General features: G+C 36.5%; 1 protein-coding gene across 6 annotated transcripts in view; it reads right to left on the bottom strand.

Moving 5' to 3' along the window:
* astn1 (astrotactin 1) overlaps positions 1-17,709 on the bottom strand; it is a 373,519-nt gene that overhangs the window by 148,745 nt on the left and 207,065 nt on the right. The window lies entirely within an intron of this gene.

Here is a 17,709-nt window from a genome sequence, read left to right as displayed (position 1 = left end):
CACGGAGACGGAGCTTCATTCAAAACTAGATCTCAATCTGCTATAAAACAAAACTGACCCCAAAGCGTCACCACGCACTCTGTGTACGCCGTCCTGGCTGTGTTTGAAGTGTGTGCATAAATATAACATAATGTGTACACACATTTAAAAATTCAAGCTCTCATAAATAGTGCTACACAACTGATCCATTATTTCTTTGACGATGTAGTAACACTAATAAAGTAAATTTACATTATTTCCCTTTTCATTATTATTGTTTTAATATACATTTAAATTAATGCAAAGCAGAAAATGTTTAAGGCTTCTTATCTATGATTATGTTCTCCAGCCTTTTCTACTCATTTACGGCTAGTATTACTGCATAAAAATCCTAAAATTTCTCCAACAGTCATTTAATTTGACAAAAAAAAAACATGTATAACACAAAAGATCAGATTACATATTATTTGCAAGATATGAAGATATGTTAAAGAAAAACCTAAAGTCCTTGCTACATTGCTTTTAGAGGCTCATATTATGTCTCAGACTAAGATATTTCTGGGTAATTTCACACATTTTTTAAATAAAAAAAATCCCTTTTTTTAAACCTCTCACAACATATATTCCTCCAAGTTTCTTTTGTGCATCACTTAATCCTAATATTTGCTCTTCTTTACTGCTGTTCTTTTATGACTTCACTCTATTTTTTTTTTTTTTTTGTAATTGTTCCTGATCCTCGTCGTTTTATGTTGGAATTCCACTAATTGGTACAAAAGAGTATTTAAGGCTGCCATAATAAATAAATAAATGTGCGAGAATAAAGTCATAAAATAATAAGATTCAAAGTAAAACATTTACTAGAATAAAGTTGTAAAGTTACAGGAAAAAAAGTCATGTTTTTTTTTTAGATGAAACTCGTAGAGTTGTGAGAAAAAGGGTCAATATTTTATGATAATAAAGTAATAATTTCATCTGTTATAAATTGATAATGTTTTTGATTAAAGTAATATTTTGATGAAACAAAAGCCTGTTTACAAAGAAAAATATAAATGAAAAAATATAATGACAAATCAAATTTCCTCAGATTCATAGTCAATGGAAACGCAGTGAGATACATGGAGCTCATTGCAAGCAGCTACTCCCTCATTTTCACAATTAGGATCACAAATGGTCTTTTAGTGAATCAAAATAGTTTTTATTATGTGTAATAATATCTATCAAATATCCGTTTTATTATGTAGAAGGACATTGAAAAGAATTTGAAGGAAGTTTGTCTCTTTAGAAGAAGATTCTTGACCTACAAGATGATTTTCCGCCGTTTATGCCTTAATTACACGTTGATGAATTTAGTGGACACTTAATGTGGATCAAGGCTTACACAACCAACTATATGTTAAAAAAAAGCAGGGCTTTTTTCTTGTAAAATTATACTTCTTTTTCTCATTAAGTTACAACTTTATTCAGATAAAATTACAATTTTTTTCACATAAATATATGACCTATTCTCCAAAAAAATAGGACTATTTTTGTAAGTTTACAACTTTATTCTCGTAAATAATGTTATTATAGTGGCCCTAATACTCCATCGAATGTCAGCTTGTGTACTTTAAAGAACATAAGGTATTTTGTTTATCTCCATGACTATTTTATTTTATGTGAAAAAAGTCAGTTATTCTACTTCTGTTTTTTTTTTTGTTTTAAACCTCAGTTGAGATTATGAAGCCTCTTTTAAACGGTAAAAAACTAAAACAATTTTATAGTGACCTTTTAAAAAAAGATAGTTCAATTGGAAGTTTGCCATTTAAAAGAGGAAAATGACGGATGTTTCAGTAAGCATTCAATAAATAAATTGCATGTCAAATATCAACTCTCTTCAATAAAGACATATTTCACATTTTGCGTCTGGGCTGACATCCAGAAAAAGTAACACTCCACTTGTCTATATCGATACACAATGGTGCCGTAATAGTTTCCCTTTGCTTTTAACACAGCGTTCCTTTCAACCCCGATATATTACAGGCATTGATTTTCTCTCGTTTGACAGACCTTTCCCCGCTGAAATCAATAATGCCCATCTCTTCTGTCTCAAGTAGTTACGTATATGTAAACGGTTTCTTTTTTTCCTCTCTGCCGCGCACTTCTCAATATGTTAAACTTTACGTGGGCTTTGTGCCGCACTAACAATCTTGCTTTGTATTTAGAAGATCAAAGTCTGCGGCAGATAAGGTGTGACACGCGGCGGCGTGCATTGAGGGGAGGTAACATTCATCACTTACGAGAAAAGCTGAGACCCAGCTGTGTTGAGAGGTTGTTAAAAGGACCAATCTGCCTCCTTTTTTAACAGATCAATTATAGATACAGCAAGTGACGGAACGCAGATTCTCGCTGCATAGCGTGCGCATCGAATGCATAAACTCAGCTTCGTCTCCTTTGGGGAAAAGCTCTGGATATTAAATGATTTTTATACAACATTTTTCCTTGTGAATAAAGTCTCTGTCAAATCAGAGGCACAACCTCGTCAATTTTACATAATATTGCAAAGTCAGGCCTTTGACATTACTTATATCAAGCTATGTGAAGACCAACGGAATATAAATCATGCAGTCTCCCATGGCAACTGACAGGCGTGTCATGCTGCAGCAGTGGGATTACAGCCATATATCACTGTTACTACCCCCACCGTCTTAACGGGTACATCTGGATATGGCATTTTGGATAGCACTAGTGAAAAGGAAAGAGCAAAAAACAGAAAAACCTCAGTGGGGGGAGGGGCTTTTGTGTATGAGACCAATGGAAACATTTGTCAGGCTTCAGCATTTTTAAAAATAAGTGTTTGATTTCAAGGAAAATGTCCTCAGAAATTGCCACTTTGAGAATTTTTTTTTCTCAAATTTACAATTAAATCAATACATTAAAACTATGAAGACTGAACATGTTTTGCACATCAAGTTTACGTGTGATTCCTTTCTCTTGATGGGTGGAGTGCTCCTGCCTCAGGTGGAGCAGTTTAAATATCTTGGAGTCTCGTTTACGAGTGAGGGAATATCAGAGCACGAGATCGGCAGGCAGATTAAAGCCGTAATGCGGTCGCTCCAGAGGTCCATTGTGATGAAGAGAGAGCTAAACTCTCGATCTTCATTCCAGTACTCAATATATGGTCATAAACTCTGGGTCATGACCAAAAGAACGAGGTCCCGACAAGAAGTGGTTGAAATGAGTTTCCTCCAGAGTGTGGCTGAGCGCTTCCTCATGCCTTATTTCCAGTACGGACCAGACCAATCTCCTCTTGGCCGGTTTAGAATGGTCCGGGCAATTGAAGAGGGTTTCCATTGAGCATTGGACCATCAAAAAGCATGCGGGGTGTAGACCAATGACACAGCTGTGTGTCAAAACAACAAAAAAGATTATATAATCAGCTGACTCAGAAACAGATGGAAAATAAAAAAAATATATATAATTATAATCCTGAGCAGGTCTTTATAATGGATGAAGCCAGCCTCTATGCTGCAGAACAGTCTATTGTTCTGTATCTTTATGTTGAGCAAAACTCCAGTGTTCTTCAACAAATGTTTTACAAAGCCCGATCAGAAGTTTTTTGATGAGTATGGATCAGTAATGGACATCCTTCCCTTGCGGAGGTCGGGTGGGATGGATACAGCGGGAGGGGGATCTCTGTGGATTCGGCCGAAAAGACAACTTGGATCTTGAGTCGGGAGAAGCGCTGGTCGGATGCTTTCTGTTGTCGTAAAACCATTCCGCCAATCAATGGGTAACATTGTGTGACAGCAGAAGCTCCGCCCTAACAGGTCTATTCTATTTTTCTATGGAATCGCTCAAAAGTCCAGTCCGCTCTGGACCACTCAGTGGAAACGAGGCATAAAAGATAGAGTGAGAAGCTCGTTCAACCAGAGAGAGCTCAGAGTAGAGCCACTTCTCCTTTACATCAAGAGGAGCCAGCTGTGGTGGCTCGGGGCTCCCACTTGGGGCTCCCCCAGAGGAGGTGGAGGGTGTGACCGGGGAGAGGGAACTCTGGGCATCCTTGCTTAGACTGCTGCCCCCACGACCCGGTCCTGGATGAGAGGGAGAGGATGGATGGATGCCTTTCTTTCGAGGCATATCAAAAATGTATACATAAACTTGACACTCCAGACAAGTGTGGGAGGAGGAAAAATGATCAACCTCATTATGGGAGCATTGTCCGTTTAGTTTAACTTATTCCGTGGTTTTAATGTGGTCCATTTGTGATACATTTGGGAAAAAATTCACGTAAAAGACTACAACTTTTTTCTCTTTTCCACGTATATTGACGTTTGACTACTTTTTTATCTGTGCAAAACCCACAAATCGTACATAGCGGCAGTGCGACATGGACATAACGTTATTTACTCTTTTTGGTTTACTTTGACTCTTTGGTCTGCTGAACATGTTTCTTTTTAGTCACAGTGTCATCTTTTAGTGTTAACCTTGGAAGGAGTTTGAAAAGAACATAAACACGAAAATTAAAGTTGGAGAGACTTGTTTTGAATTACAGAGGAATAACACTAAGCTAAAGCAGCAAATGCAACTGCGGTTGTTCTCTTGTAGCCTTTAAAACGTCAGTGCAAATGACAAGTGACATTCAAGTATTAAGGAAACAACAGGGGCTGTAACAGTATGTTTACAATGGTGCTGTGAAGGTGCAGCATTTGGCCGAGGCCTGACACCGTCTATGAACTTGATGAATAATCCTCTAAATGTGATGTTCCTGCTTTGTCCTCACCTTCAGCTTCATCCATTTATCCCCTCTTATGGGAAATGGCTTCTCTGCACTATAGCCATATTCAGTGGCATCAAGAGAGTGAGAGCACTACACTACATAAGTTCCCCATTCCCGTCTCTGTCTCCTTTAGTGAAAATGAACAACAACCCCGAAAACATATACTGTAGCGCAGCATATTCTTCTTGGAGCTGAAAGGCCTTGTCTCCCTTTTAGCCCTGGGGTGCTCTGCTCTCATTGTCTGACAAAATGATTAATTTGACCCAACTTCACTTTGCAAACATCCCAAGTTTAGGTTCGCTCCCCGTGCAGCTGCTGCCAGAGTTTTTCAGAGAAAAGGCTCTGGTCAGGGCTGAGCTGAGATCTTTTGTGAAAATATAAGGCGTGGAAATGTCTCGTCAAAACCCACAGCAAAAAAAAAAAAAAAAAAAAGATAAAAAGCTGTTAATCTATGAAGCTTCCTTTAATGTATTTTAATGTAATTTTTAAAAATGTTTAGTTAGCTAAATCTCTGATAGTGAGCAGATTTCTGTTTTCATTCTATCCACTCTTATTTTCTCTTCTCAACCCAAACCTTGGGTTATTCGTGTAGGGATATATTTTTCAGTTACTTTCGGGGCCAAAACAAATTTTTTGGGGTTATAGTAGTTTCCTTCCAACCCAATTTGTGTTTATTTATTTTTTCCCTGAGTTAATATAACCCAGAAAAAAGTTTGTCCCTTTTCTATTCTATTCTATTCTATTCTATTCTATTCTATTCTATTCTATTCTATTCTATTCTATTCTATTCTATTCTAGTCCATATACTTTTTTTTCTACAAAGGTTTGAACTTTGAGAGTTTAAACAAGAGAAAAAAGTATGAAAACATGTGAGTTTATGTTTGAGAAAAACGTTACTATAAAGTGTGTAGTCAGTGGTTTTACAGCCTTAAACAATCTGTAGTCCTACTTTGTGGGTTTCTTTTGTTGTGGGTTGTTTCTAGAATGTTACAAACAAGTTCTAGAATTACTGTGACCACAGTTAGTCTAACTGACATACATATCTGTCTCTTCAGTTTTGCTCAATGCGCCTTATAGTTTAGTGTCGTATGACATCATTTCAAATATAGACCTTTCATTGACGGTGTGCCCTAGTATGGAAAATGTGGTAGAAAAAATAAAATAGTTTTTAACAGTTTTAACTTTTTGGACCTTTCACAATCAGAAATAAAATAAAGTATTAATCAAATCATGTTGCCTTTTAATGCCAGACACACATATCTTATTATTAATGTCTCTACAGATTCTAATTTAAATGACTGATTTCTCTATTCGTGTTCATTGAAGATGCTCGTGATGCCCTTTATAACATTTGCCCACATTGTAATTGTACATTGTAATACATAAAATTACATTAAAGTAAGCCAGTGACCCTTCCATTGCATATAGTGTATTTACTTGTTGAGATTTTCCTCATATGTGGCTTATTCAGAGTCTAACTTCATTCCAGACACAAAAATAGGGATCAACTTTTATTCCAAATTTGAACTTGGTCAGAGTTAAGATGGGAATGGTGGCCTAAATGTAAACATCACTGTCAAAGCGGAGCAGATATCTCCTTTTTTAATTAAGAAAAAATATAACTCTCACATTTGTTCCCATTCTTTTCTTTTATACTTAATAAAAGGATCTATAATTTGCAAAACGTCCATCTCAAAGAGGAAGAGTAATTACCCCGCAATATGTGTTTTTTTTCTAATTGGTCTTTGCCAGCTTCTCTTGGTTCATCCTTTTCTGCAAACAGAACACACTGTTCTCTATCTACTACAAAAAGACTTATTAGCAAGTTGATCATTTTAGAATAAAAAATTGGACCTTGAGGTTTTCGTTTTATACTCGTAAAATTGCTTTTAGAGAGAAATCCCTGTGTTCCAATTAGTCAATTATTTTCAATTATTGCTAATACAAATAACATGCTTCTAGGGAAAAGTATAATAATACACCACTGCACCTTCAATTTGAATTTAAGGTCATATCTTTATAGATGTATTTATGACAACAAAAGGTGCTTTTCTTGATTGGGTAAGTTGCCATGGAGCACAGAGACACAGGAAATACATGCATGGAGAAGAAGATGCTAAATCATTGGGAAAGAAAAAATTGACCAGAGAATATAAATTATAGACTTTATGGTGCCCATTTCTTCTAAAAAAAAAACAAAAAAAAAACAAGCATAAAAATATGTTTTTGTGGAGTGCTTTAATGCAATAAAGCAGTTTGAATCTTGCATTACTGTATTTACTCATATTTCTCTTTGCTACATAGAGGATTAAACCAACTATTTTCCAAAGACAAAAATAAATTATGTACATGGGTCAACAGTAAGGAAGGGGAATTCTTTCAACAGACTTTTTTTTAACTCAAAGCTCTGGGACAGTTTAGCTCTGGGTTGAAACGGCAGTTACATAAATCAAAATAAAGTCAAATCAATATCTCCAAAGTCTGAGAGACTGTAGAGAATCTATCGGGAAGTGAATCGAGGAAGGAGGATCAAAGTTCATTTCCCCAACTAGTGTTGTTTTTGATGTGTGATTAATCATTGTGCACACATCTGAGTTATCTGTATATATTTGATATAACAAGCAAATGAAAGGACTTTTTTGTAAATAAGAGTGGCCTAAAGTTGCAAAGCTATCCTTTTTACGCAGGTATTAGGGGGAAATCAGTTTGGCGATATATCGTGATTTTTTGTTTGGTGATACTTGCATTGATTTAAAATGCTGACATGACAATTTCTAATTTAGGGTCATGAATCGATTAAAAAAAAACTAATTAATCACAAACCTGGAAATAATTAATTGTGATTAATCGTGATTAATATTATTATTATTTTTTTGTTACAGTATTTACTTATTATCTGCAAATAATCACAATATGAAATCACACACAAAATTGTACATTTAGTATGTTTATTTTTAACCCTTTGGAACCTCAGCTACCAGAAAAAAATAATTTCTCTTCTAAGAGCACTTCTGTCCATTTGACATTTTTCCTGGAATTTTTTCTCAGAAAATTTTTTTTTGCAGATCACCGCCTGTTCTGTGGAGAAATTGAGTGCAGAGCAGACTCTTCCTGAAGGGGGGCAGTTCACATCATGCTGACGTCAGCACAATACCACCCACTCGGTTTTGTGGATATGAGAGAGGTTGCTGCAGACAGAGAGTGCAGGTTTTAAGAAGATTACTCTTAAATGCATGAACTGATCAAAATACTGCTTTGGGGTTATTTATAGTGAGGAATGAACAGTATAATGCACTTAAGACCTCAAAAAGTAGAATTTTCATATGATGGCCCCTTAAATATTCGTGCAGGTTTTATTTTTTTTTCTAAATAATACTTTAAAAACAAAAATAAAAAATCGTTCGAGAACAGTCTTGGAGTGTATCGCGAATCGTATCGTGGGACACGTATAGGGATATGTATTGTGTCGCCAGACTCTTGCCAATACAAACCCCTCCTTTTTACAACCTGACCCATGCTCTTACTATTATAGGTCAACGCCTAAGCCTGCTTCTGATTTAGTCTTTAGTCTCACCTAAGCCCTAATCCCTTATCAGGAGTCTTGGAATTCATTGCTTTTCCCATTAGGACTGAAGACCAACTCCTTTTCATGAGCTGTGGCCTCCATTAGCCCCCCTACAATGCCCCTCTCCTATTCCAATCACCCACCTACTGCAATGACCCAGAATGATAATGCACCATGATATGGAAACTGTTCATGTAAAGCTGCATTTTTTTTATTGCCCCTCATCTCTACCTGGAAGCTATTTATCTTGTGTATACAGTATACATATATGCAGTGTATATATTTACTTGTATAAAATCAGCATTTATTAAAGCAGAACAGTATTACTGACATCTTCTTAAAAATATCGCAATCATGGGTCTCCAGTTTTTTATCCATGTTTCTGAAAAACAATGAAATATTCAATATATCAGATTTTTGATTTCCCGTTTTTTATTCGAAGCACGTTAGCCCCCCAAAAAAGGGCGCAAAAGAATAAAAATCCCAGTAATATAATATGACTACTTCATTTAAAAACATGCAGACAATTAAGTGTACGTGTGTGCCTGTCACAAGTAAGAACACTTAAGAAGAATGGAATAGATTAGAATGGATTCTGGTTTTGAACCTATTAAAAATAAATGAAAGCAAATGGAAAGAAAACCAGGTTTAAGAATGACTTATAATTTCCAATAAAGGCAGAAAAAGAGCAATTTTTCCCCAAATACAAAAAGGAGTGTGCTACACTAAAACAGATTGGAGAATGTAAATTGAGTTCTCTTGTTAACATTTGTAACTCTGTCCCCCTGGGGCCAAGAGTGTGAGACAGATGCAGAGCTTGCTCATTTCTGACAATAAAACCGCAGCTTGCCTAAACAGTTCTGGTTTGTTGGAAAGTTGTTTGTTTTTTAAGCGCTTCTTTCTAAAGAAGATTCATAGGAAAGAAGTGGTGTAGGGAAGTAATCTTACGGCTCACAGAACCCCATTAACTAGTCCCACCTGTGGTCCGTTTTGCTCTCGGATCAGTCCGGGCACTAATGATTTAGTGGGAAACTCAGCGGAAAAGAAAAGGAAGAGAAATCTAAATAGGAAACACTAAAAGCTTTCGGATGACAAAATGTTAGACTTCAAAAGAAGTTAATTAGGCGCCACGTGTGATCCTTCCATTAAGCAAGGCCAAAACGTTTCCATGGTTTACCACAAATTAAAATTACTTTTAGAAGTATTAATAATGGAGATTTCTTATCCTTCAGGCAATCATGTAATACGGTTTAGTGCTTAGCTGCCGCTGGAGTAGAAGATTTTAAAAATGGTTGATATTTCTCCAAATGCTCATATTATGCATTCTCTCTGATAGGAACAGGATGAATCTTACAGGTGGTAGAATGATATGTTGCAGACATGATGGATATTTCATTTTCTTGACCTAAGGCAACCTTTATGTGTTTTATTTATTCACCTTTAATTCTCAAAGTTGGATATTTCATGGTTTGATACGATACAGGTTGGAAACTGATAAAACTCTTTGACACTGTGTTAAGCAGTGCAAATATACTAGTCTAGTTACCATATTTTCTGCACTATAAGACATACTTAAAAATCTTATTTTGAGATATATATATATATATATATATTTTAATGACAGTGTGTTATATATAGAAATTAACTATGGTTGAGCTTACTGATGTCAAGGGAATTTTGAGATGTAGACAACTCCTTGTCAAAAGGTTAGGCTAAATATTATTGTAAAGTATAATTTGGTGTGGCTTATATAAGATATACATTTGAAAATAATCTGGTTAGGCTGCTGTCACAAATACAAATTTAACCGGGAAATGGGGAAGTATTGGCAGTATCTTTCAGATTTTCTTGTTGTGTCTGATTTTTATTGAAAATCGTTGATGTGGTCATGAATGTAGATGGTAGAAGTCAGGTGGCCCTTCTGGCTACTGGGCACCTGGCGGGTGGGGGTACTTGATATTGATGTCCGCCATCCGGAGGCATTTATACATCGTCAAGTCAGAGCTGCTGCCGGCCGGCAATTCTGCTGCCATCGACTTGTGGTCTCCCAGCTGTCGCCCATTTTTCCTAATTACATCATCCATGGCTGTCACTGGACTGCCACCACATGACCTCAATATGTGCCCGGGTGGCCATAGACCGATATTAACTTTTAGAAAAAATGATTGCTATAAAATTTTTTTTTTTTTTCTTAAAACCTCAGCAGCCACCGTGCTGCGTGTAAAAATGCTAACGCTACTTCCTGATTACAAATATCATCGTGCAGCCACCTGTCAAATTTGCTGAAAAACTTGCATTTAGGTCACCGTGGGGTGGCATTTTGGGATACATGACTAATATATGTATTAGAGACAGTGCACCCAATAGCTCATTAAAAATGGTACACTGAAAAGCAATGAGACTCACAAAACTGGAAGCCAATTCAAAAAAATAAACAAGCCTATTGACAGGTGAAATGCTTTAGAAAATGCACAATGAATAAAGACAATATCTACAGATCTGAAAGCCAAGTATTTAGACTAAGATATCAAAAAAAGTTCATCAGATACCTCTGTGCTTATGTGGTCACAACGCCATATGCTTCAACCTTAATTATGAGGGACTTTGGGAGACGGGGACTTTGGGCTGAACTATGAATCACTGCCACTCTGCTTGACTCAAGAGGCCAGTTTTTGTCAGATTTGGGGGGTGGGACCTCTGTCTAAAAATACACCCCAGGTCTAAAAAAGACAATTGACATCACAAGCTTTTCTCACTTTATCTAAGCAAATGAAAACATGTATTGTATTTGCTGTGAGTAAATAAAGGTGATTGGTGGAAGATTGTTTACACAAAGCAATTTAAAAACTTTAATGAAAAAAAAAATCCACATTGTGTGATGTTGATGTATTTAGGTTAGATTCACACTTGGCATGACTTTCTTGTAAAGTGAGAAAAAAAGTCAAAATGGGTCAGAGCTGAATATAAAACCAGACATTATTTATATTTATGTCTATATATCAATGCTAAGTTTGATATTTTTATGAGTTACTTTCAATACTGTAGTAAGCAATAGTAATTGTTTTACTTTTTACATCCAAAGACTAAGAGACTATGAGTATATATATATATATATATATATATATACACACATACATGGCCACAAAAAAAAGCACTAGACAATGCTTGAAAGAATTATTATGACAAAAAAATAGATTAAAAGACATGCTTATGCACGTGTGCTCAGCAGTATGAAATAATGCTTTAATTGTAAGGGACAGAGCAGTGTGTTAGTCTCTTTTGGCGTATGGAGGGGAATAAATGTCAAGGTACAGTAAGTGATGAGCTGCAGATGCCCTTCAACTCCCTCTAAAGACAGACAACTCAAACTTCTGACAGAGATGTTTTATCCACAATAGATCACATGTGCTGTGATTTATCCACTCAGCACTGCCCTTTTGAGTCACATGAGCGATCACTTTGTTCTAATTCTTTTTCAAATATCAATAAAACTTGGCCTGAGAAGGAACAACGGGACTTTGTCCTTGAAAGTCTAGTTTTAAAGCAATCCTGTTGCTGGTTCAAACTGGAGGGGCTACGAATGAAGCAAGTTTCTTTCAGCTGGTCCATACCCTGCGGTTCCCCCTCTGGTACCATGTCATTACCCACAGCTTTATTAATTGTTCCATCCAATGTTCTCAGATAATTAACTGACGTTTAACACAGGAAGTGGCTGGAGCAATTCCATGCACTTAATCAGTGTAGATGAATAAATTAAAACCTTTCCTAAGTGTGATTACCATAGTGCGCCTGTATTTAAAATTATATTTTAATTGAGCTTCAAATGTTATATTTGACTCGTGGCTGAAAACAAGTGGCTCTGGGAAACAAAAACAAAAAAAAAAAGTATTTTGTTTACGCCGCCTTCTTTTCTAATAGAATTCCTGTGAATGAAAGCAGATAAGAGACTCAAGTCAGACCTGCCAGCAGAAAATGTAATTAATTTGTAAAGGGCAAATGTTATAAAGGGCATCACGAGCATCTTCAATGAACACGAATAGAGAAATCAGTCATTTAAATTAGAATCTGGAGAGACATTAATAAAAAGATATGTCTGTCTGGCATTAAAAGGCAACATGATTTGATTAATACTTTATTTTATTTCTGATTGTGAAAGGTCCAAAAAGTTAAAACTGTTAAAAACTATTTTATTTTTTTCTACCACATTTTCCATTCTAGGGCACACCGTCAATAAAAGGTCTATATTTGAAATTATGTCATACGACACTAAACTATAAGGCGCATTGAGCAAAACTGAAGAGACAGATGTGCCTGTCAGTTAGACTAACCGTGGTCACAGTAATTCTAGAACTTGTTTGTAACATTCTAGAAACAACCCACGACAAAAGAAACACGCGAAGTAGGACTACAGATTGTTTAAGGCTGTAAAACTGCCCCCAAAAGTAACTGAAAAATATATCACTACATGAATTGTATGTATGTATTTAAAGTCAATTACAAAATAATAATTAGTAAGAGTGAATGTGGTTGAGTGAATCTAAGTGAACCCTTTCAGAATTATAGGATTGGAAGCAGACGTGGGAAAAGTACAACTTCCGTGAAGAACATCAATGTACTCGATGTATTTAAAAGCATCAAGTCGTGTTGAACGTCAGTGTCGACACGCTGAGGAACTCCAAGAGGGGCTGACGGATAGAGGGAGGAGGAAGACAGAGCAGCACTTAGGACGAAGAGACCCACTGAGAATGACAAGGCTGCAACCAACTTCTATGTAGAAGATGAAGTGACAGTATAAGTCACAAGGTTGCAACCCTCTTAGAGGGAGAAGGGTAGTTAAAGTGCAGGAACATCGTTGGGTCAAAGTCTGATGGCTGCAGCTTGTTGCAATTTTTTTTGGATATGTTTCCTCCAGAGTGAAACCACGTGGACGAGGAGCGTGCACCGCAGTGCATGCGAGCGGAGTTGATTGATAACGCTGAAGAAAAGGACAAAGGTATAGAAGCTTCCATGTCAGCATTAACTGTTCCTGCTCCCAGGAGAGAAAGAAGAGAGGAGGTGATGACAAAACTGGTGAAATGATGGTCTGTAGATGTCCTTCACCAACCTCTAAGTGATGAAAAACTCAGTCGAGGAATTGCTGATAAAGAGACACAGGGTGCAGAAGATCATAAAGGTATTTCATACTTTGTTCTCCATCCGCTCTGAATAAGTAATGAGCGAGGACTGATGTGGTCCTACAACGACTCGGATGAAGTTTTCATAAGATTAATTAAGATTAACTAATGGTAAACAAATTGATCTGCAAATGTGTTTATGTTTATGCAATCTATTTTTCTCTGATTGTCTTATAGGAATTGATTTTCATGCATCAAAAAGTATCTGATATCTTAGTTAATTTCTAATGGCAATAAATGATTAATTATAGCACAATAACCTAATTTGATAATGAGAACAATTGTACATTTGTACCAATAAAATAAAAGTTATGCTGGGATAAATTTCATTCATTCAAAAAAAAAAAATCAATGAAAGATGGAGAAATACATTCTGATCTTTTAATGCAACCTCCATTTAGGGAGCTAAACTAATTTGCTTCTTTCTGTTTTAAATTATACAATTTTATTATAACCCAAGGCTTTGATAATTTGATTTAGCAAGATTGATGTCAATAAAGCTCATTGAAGCCACTGTGCCGTTGAGAGGATTGGGAAACAGATGCGGGAGCAGGAGTCTCTATTTTTACATGGCAGAAAATGAATGAGAGTGGTTCTGAAAAATGACATGGAAGAAAAGAAAATATGGACAGAAACCAAAAACACTAAGTGAAACAGAAACGTTCTAAACTATGATGTGTAATTGTTGAAAGAAAGAACTGACTTAAAAGCTCATCCCTTTAAAAAAGTTGAAGTGCTTCACAATTCTGACACCACTCATCATTCTAATCTCCAGACCACTGTTTTTACAAATTCCTTCTCGTGTGAAGCTACGTTGACCTCACCCTCAATAACGCGCATTCAAGTGGCCACTTAAATGAAAAGCCTATGCAAATACACTCACCCTGGGCTCACACCCTGGCTCGGGTTTGGCTCTAGTCCAGAGGCTGGAGTCTAAATGGAACTTAAAAAGTGCGAGAGGCACTCAAACTGCATCCAGTCGGGACCAGCCTCTCTGTTGCTCCGTATACGTTTCATTGGCTTAAAACGTTTTTGTTGAATGCCAGAGCAAGCCGGAGCACTTTTTTCTGAAGTTAAGACTATTAACAACCTAAACTGGATATCACGCAAGTGAGTGTTAAGTGCAACAGGTACATTTTTTAAAATAAAACGTATTTTTAGTTGTACTAGTTGTTTTCACCCTGTTGTAAACATTACATCATCGTGATAAGCAACTCCAGTCTCCCCTACTTGTTACACAGTAAGTGTAACACAGTCAAATATGTACATTTAAGCACATATAAGACAAAAGTATTAATAGAAGCTCCATTCTTACCGATTGTATGAAGACGAGTCACGCAGAAAAAGAAGTATTGTAAATGTAATTCAAAATCACGGCAGAATGAGAGTTTGTTTACTAGTACTTCCTATATAAATGGCAGGTTATCACGTGAACATACCGGAGTCTGGATGCAGTGTGAGCCTGGGATCAGATGCACTTCACTGGATTCTGTTCTCAAAACTTTCATTTTCAAGCAGAGTTACTCAAATTTTAATTTTGTTTTCGGGCCCTGTGTACAAAAAGTGTGGCCAGTGGTTGTGTGTTGAAAGCTAAACCAGTCAAACATTGACCAACCAAGGACTTGGATTTGGTAGTGAGCTTTGGGTATGGTCCTTTTTATTCATGGAAATGTCAACCGTTTGAAAAGTGATAATGAAGAAGAAATGAATACTTGCGGTTATTTGACACCAAGTGTCTCATATTGGAATAGAAATGAGAAAGAAGCGAGACTTGCACCACTTCAAATTTCGTACCAAACCTCTTCCAACTGTACATGCGCTAGTATTGGGCTGCGACAGTCCAGTTTGAACACCATAACCTAAAAATGCATTCAACACATTCCTGAATGCTCATCACATGCTCATCACATGTAAAGTGTGTACGCAACATTACAATCCTTCACAATTGGGACACAGCCATTCATTCCAATCTTGAGACCCCTATGCTTCCAAATTCCCTCTTGTCCGAGTCTCTGTGTTGTATGAATCAACGCCTTTGCATGTTTTTCAAAGTAGATACATTTGACTGATTGCAAGGCTTCAGCGAACTCCACTCCACTTTAAACAGTGACCCTGTTACAGACCGTCAAAGCGGCGTAATCGACCCCTACCCGCATTCTTGACGAGACGAGTGTTTAAGAGTTTCAGCTTGGAAAACATCAGGGAAAAGAGGAAAAGTCCCTGAAGGCATGACCTTCGCATGCTGCCACCAATTATATCAAGCCCTAATAAAATATAGATTACGTGCCATCTTGGTGCTGACATATCTAAGGGCTGGTAGCATGGGGAATGGGTGAAGAGGGCACAGCAGGAACCTAAGGGGACACCAGGTTGATAAATACAAGATGAGGACTACAGTTACACAAAGGATGACCTTAATGCTTAACATCTATCTCTGGGTAAGGCAAGCCTAAATGGATAAACAGGATTCCTCTCAAGCGACATTGTGATTAATTTCAATCGAGGTTGAAAATATTAAAATACACTAATGACAGTGCTATTCATTAGCCGAAAATGCAAAATGGACTAATAACCATGTTTTATTAATAGATAGGAGCTGAGTTTTGAACAATTGGCATTTAAACTTGTTTCTTAACCTTTCAGTATAAATGTCAAGTCAAATTCTAATAGAAAAAGTTTGAAGTTCACCCAACAGTGATTTCATACATTTCAAGTCAAGTTTGGGTCCTGCAAACATATATTGAAAGCCTGAAATGCAGTGTGAAAGACGATCAGAAATGAGATTTACAAACATCGGTTGCAAGATTTCATATTTCACGGTGGTGTATGACAGAGCGGCGCAGAGGCTTTGAACCTCTCGCCTTCACTTTTCCTCACTTACACACGCTCAAGGGCATACCAAGCACTGAAAATCTGAGGTGAAAAAAAAATGCCAGAGGCTGGATGCTTAAGCGATGTAATCAGTTGGAAGATAAAATTTACTGACAAAGGGGGAGCCTTACTTCAAGGAATTGGATTTTACCTGGTGGTTTCTGTCAAGTGCAAGGGGTTGCTATCAACGTTTAATCTTGTGTGGGGTTCCACATCCCTCCTGCAAAGCATCTGTGCTATGTGGGACTGCTTCTCACGTTAAATTTGTCACCATATGCATCAGCGCGGTCCAAAACAAACACTGTTAGGTCTAGAAACATGTAATCTGCAGTTGAAGTGAGCAGATAGTACAACATGTTGACCAACGATCATGTAGTCTTATAGGTTTGTTCTTTATCTAATTGTTACTCATAAACAACACTAAGATCTCAATATTCAACCCTTTTGCAAACATAAATGCATGTGAATGTACTACTGAAAGCAAAATTTGTTTTGAATATGGACATTTTTCAAAGATATTTTACATGTGACAAATTGATCACTGGTAAAGCCTATAAAGAACACGTGATACTATACCGGCCTCCACATAATTCTACCTTGAGGTATAAATATTGCTGCAATGGACTGGTGACCTATTCAGGGTGTACCCTACCCATGTGAGGGATAAAGCAGGTTCTGAAAGGATGGATGGATGGACAAGAATAATTTCAGAACTGAAATATTAGAAAAAAAAGTTTAAAAATAAGAGTCACCTTTGGAAAAAAGACAAAAAATATACAAAGTCAATTAAAACCATTTTATTGTATTTTTTTATTTTTTACAGTAAATGCCTTGTCTTTCACAGGTAAGTTATGCATAAAATATGTTTGCATCCCTGATTTACCAACATCCCTACACAATTTAAGTTGAAAGTATGTCAAGTAAGTGTTACAAAGCTACAAAGGTCACCTAAGAAAAAGACAAACTTGCAAAAAAGGTTTTTATATATAAATACATATTGTGCAATAAGCTTTTTGGAGCGAATAATTAATTGTGACCAGTAAAAAATTAATATATTTTTAATCAGACCTTACAATTGCAGTGAATAGCTTAGCTTTAAGGAATTTCCATTTAAATTTGTGACATGGTACAGTAAAAGATTAAAATACAAGTAAAGAAGGAGCTTTTTTAAGTTTTTTTTTTACGTTTACAGACTTCAAACCTCTACTTTTACACTTCTGCCCATGGTTTTGTAATTCTACACATAAAAAAAAAAACAGGAAATATTTTCCTGCGCAATCCAAAAAATATTGACCAAAGATGTCTTATTAGTAACATAATACACACAGTACAACATTCCACAGTTCATCACAACAGCAAGTCAG

This window comes from Oryzias melastigma, linkage group LG17, assembly GCF_002922805.2.
Source record: "Oryzias melastigma strain HK-1 linkage group LG17, ASM292280v2, whole genome shotgun sequence".
NCBI lineage: Eukaryota > Metazoa > Chordata > Actinopteri > Beloniformes > Adrianichthyidae > Oryzias > Oryzias melastigma.
The sequence above is the reverse complement of the archived record's forward strand: the minus strand, read 5'-3'. Positions and strand labels throughout refer to the sequence as shown.